A 4,457-nucleotide genomic window follows, 5' to 3' on the forward strand; every position below is an offset into this window, starting at 1 on the left:
GGCGTATAACACGCATTTTGTAGGCTCATTTTTTTGCCTAAAGTCTATCTGCGTGTTATTCGCCGATAATCCGCTGCAGTTCAATGATTTAAAGGGGTACTCCAGTGAAAATATTTTTTCTTTTAAATCAACTGGCTCCGGAAAGTTAAACAGATTTGTAAATTACTTCTATTAAAAAAAATCTTAATCCTTCCTGTACTTATTAGCTGCTGAATACTACAGAGGAAATTCTTTTCTTTTTGGAATGCTCTCTGATGACATCATGAGCACAGTGCTCTTTGCTGACCTTAATATAATAATAATAAGTCTTTATTTATTGTTGTGCTTAGTGGGATTTAAACCCAAGGCCCCAGCACTGCAAGGCAGCAGTGCTAACCACTGAGCCACCATAAAATGGACAGAGATGTCAGCAGAGAGCACTGTGCTCGTGATGTCATCAGTGTTCCAAAAAGAAAGGCATTTCCTCTGTAGCATTCAGCAGCTAATAAGTACTGGAAGGATTAAGATTTTTTAATAGAAGTAAGTTACAAATATGTTTAACTTTCTGGCACCAGTTGATTTAAAAGAAAAAAGGTTTTCACCGGAGTACCCCTTTAATCTTCTTTCTTAAGCTATCATTGTGCATTTTCTGGTGATCAAGTTCTTCACTCCTGCAGCATAGACACAGAACATTGTTGGCAAAAAATGACCATCTGGTCTATCTAGCCTGACATTTCCCCCCCCCCCCCCTTCCTTTAAATCTTTGGATAGATAGATATCTATCTCAGGAATGTTTATATTCACTTAAAAAAGTGCAGAGAAGCAGTATGCAATCAGGCACTGCTAAACACTAATGCCGAGCGGTGGCAATCTGCCTTGGCTATATGTCCTGAACAAACTGGTGGTGCTAACGTAAATGATACAAGTGGTATAGAGTAATGGTAAATGTAGGGATCTGTGTAACAAATTTTATAGTATAATAGGAAGTCCACAGATTTCATAAAACATAGCTTTTATTATGAATACAATAAAATGAACATAAACAATTGTGATGAATAAATATGTACAGTGAAGGCCTAGGTAAGGCCCACTTCTATTTGCCTAGGCTGACCCTTCTGGTCAACAGACCCCCTATCCTATAGAGAGCCAGCCCGCATCCGGATCCTCCTATCTCACCCTAGGGCTTAAGGATGGAATAGAGGTAGGTATGGGGAATGATGCGTATATGGCAGATATCTGTTAGACAGTACTACCAGGTATCACCGCGTGAGTCAGGTGTATACAATACATTTAGTATACAAATAACAACCAATTGATATATATAATTAAAACAGGTACCCACTATATGTAATATCAAACATTTGTCACCTGAGCTATAAGTTCATCTTATACATGAAATATCTATATCTTGACGAACTGTCTGCCTAAAAAGTGATGAACATATATATGCGAATTCTCCCATGCTAAATATCTTCTGTGGGAGAAGAGAGAAAGGCACTTATCTACTGATTATCTCTAACTTGAATTTCCCTGATGAATGGTGCCACAGAGTAACAGGCACAACGTAACGCATTGGATATTAACTATATATTTGTGGATATCAATTGGATGCTAACTATTTAATTATATATATATCAATTGATTGTTATTTTTATACTAAATGTATTGTATACACCTGACTCATGCCGTGATATCTGGAGGTACTGTCTAACAGATATCTGCCATATACGCATCATTCCCCATACCTACCTCTATCCCATCCTTAAGCCCTAGGGTGAGATAGGAGGATCCGGATGCGGGCTGGCTCTCTATAGGAAGGCCTCCCTGTTGACCAGCAGGGTCAGCCTAGGCAAATAGAAGTGGGCCTTACCTAGGCCTTCACTGTACATATTTATTCATCACAATTGTTTATGTTCATTTTATTGTATTCATAATAAAAGCTATGTTTTAAGAAATCCGTGGACTTCCTATTATAACATAAATGATGCAAGAAAGTCCAATAAGGTAATGATAAAGAAATGTTGCACTCACACAGAAAAAGTCTGATGAAAGCTTTATTCCGTAATAAGAGGATATTTAATCGAAGTGGGGAGATCAGCAGCTCTCTAAGGGGGGGGGGGGGGCACACCACTAGAGACAACTAGTTTCACGCCCACGTGGGTTCTTCTTCCGGCCAACTGTACGTCACCCTAGAGTGGTATGTATGCCTAAATATACAAAAAGAGTTACCATAGTGACAAACAAATACAAAATAGTGCAAAAAGAAACAAAATACATGTCAAAATCACATAGGAACTAAAGTGACTTAAAGAAAAGAGGAGAGATCAATTCTTTAGTTCAGTCCTAATGAACCCTATAATTTTTACCCTGTAGGGCTACTATCATGGCAATCAGCCATATGAGAAATAAACCGGGTAGCTCCTGTAGAGAAGAGAAGAGAATATAAATGTCCCCGAAACGGTATGGGTAATTTTCTCTTTGTTTTACCAATATAGAAAAGTCCACATGGGCATATTATGCAATAGACGATAAAGGTAGATTTGTACTGACAATAATGACAATTCTTGAATGGATAGTTACCTTTCTTTTCAAATTTTCTTAACCAATTTTCATTTTTTGTCCTTTGTATAAAGAAAAAAAAATATTGGTTTTGCCTTTTCTGCATCCTGCAATTCAGTATCATGGTAAAAAGGAACCAATTATTAGTAATGCTTTTTTTTCCAAAGATGTTTAAGGATGTGTTTGCAATAAAATGCTGCTTTTTTTCTATATAATGGCCTTGTCAATAACTGCCTGGGAGCATTCTTTTAAATGTTATTTCAATTCAGCTTCCTGTTCAGAATATTTGAAACTAATTACAAGCTTTAATTGTTAAAATTGACTGTATGGGATGTTATCTTTTATATTTTGATTTATATAATAAACTATTCTAAAAAAATTTAGAAGGTCTAAAACAAAGAAACGCTACAGGTCCAATAGGACTGAACGAAAGAAACAATCTCTCCTCTTTCTTTTGAGTCACTTTAGTTCTTTTGTGATTTTAACATGTATGTATTTTGTTTCTTTTTGCACCATTTTGTATTGGTTTAGGATGACGTACAGTTGGCCGGAAGACCTGAAACTAGTCATCTTTGTTCCAAGCATCTACTACTCTCAGTAAAATAATTTATCATGTTACTCCCGAACTTTCCCTCAACAAACCAAAGACCCCTTTGTTCTTGTGTTCAGTTTCTTCTTATCTTCTTGGTTCACCTTGTGTCAGTCACTGTTTTCCTTTTCTTTAAAATATGTGAAAATTAAGGAATCTGTACACTTAACCCCTTTATATAGAATCCATTATCAGCAAAACCACAGATTTCTTCAAAAACTGCACCACATTTGTCTGCAGGTTGGGTGTAGCTTTGCAGTTCAGTTCCTTTGAGGTTTGTGGAACCAAGTTGTAATACCAAACACAACCTGCAGACAGGTGTGGTGATGTTTTTGGAAGAAATTAGTTCTGTTTTTCTATTCCTAAATAACCTCTTTTTACCATAGTCATGCCCTAACTTTGAGAAGAGTTCCATCATTTTCAGGTGTTGGTGTACAGATAATGTTTTCAAGCTGTGAGTTCACATTTAGCAGAGGGCTGTCAAAATAGTAGCCATGTATAGCAGATACATAACTCAACAGAGTCCTTTAATTCCATAAAATGACCTACGAAAACCCACTTGGTATTTTAGGTATTGTATTTTTTAATTTAACCACACGAGGGCAGCATGATCATACATAAGAGGTTCCATGCTAGTTCTGCAGATAGTGTACTGCAGTCATGTATTGTAAATTAATTTCTATTATAAGATCCCACTGTTTATATAAAAATTGTATGAAGACTCTCTTCATTGATCATGGTTTATTGAACTGTGACCACATACATTTTGAGATGACATTTCGAGGTTGTCATTGTTATGATATTTTGAAACCTTTGCATCTGAATGCATTGTATCTTCTTTCTCTTTATAGAGTGCATAATATACAACTTTTTACTGCAATATCCAGTAACCGTGCCCAGGAGAGCCATATTTACAATTCATGCTGCCCATGGCAGTTTTTAATACCTGCCTCCCACTTGAACAAGGGATCCTAGCTCCCCTGACATCAGCTGTTGGGGGAGTCTGCCAACAAGTTATTAGGATTCATAGTCCTACAGAAGAAAAAAAATGTAGCCCAGAAAATGGAAACAATTCTTCTGCACAGAAAATGTTCTTGCAACTGTATAGAGTAGATGTAGAGTAGACTAGTTGGTGATGAAGTCACTGATGTTTATAGGAAATCAGAATAACCTCATAATAGACAAGTACATGCAGATATAAGACAATATTGAAGATTCTATTCTGAAATTGTTGTTCAACTGTAGGGTTACAGCGAGGCAATTTTTTAAAATTTAGTCAGCCACCAATTGTGCAAGTTCTCCCACTTAAAAAGATGAGAGAGTCCTGTAA

The sequence above is a fragment of the Hyla sarda genome, chromosome 2 (genome assembly GCF_029499605.1).
Source record: "Hyla sarda isolate aHylSar1 chromosome 2, aHylSar1.hap1, whole genome shotgun sequence".
In the NCBI taxonomy this organism is placed as follows: Eukaryota; Metazoa; Chordata; class Amphibia; order Anura; family Hylidae; genus Hyla; species Hyla sarda.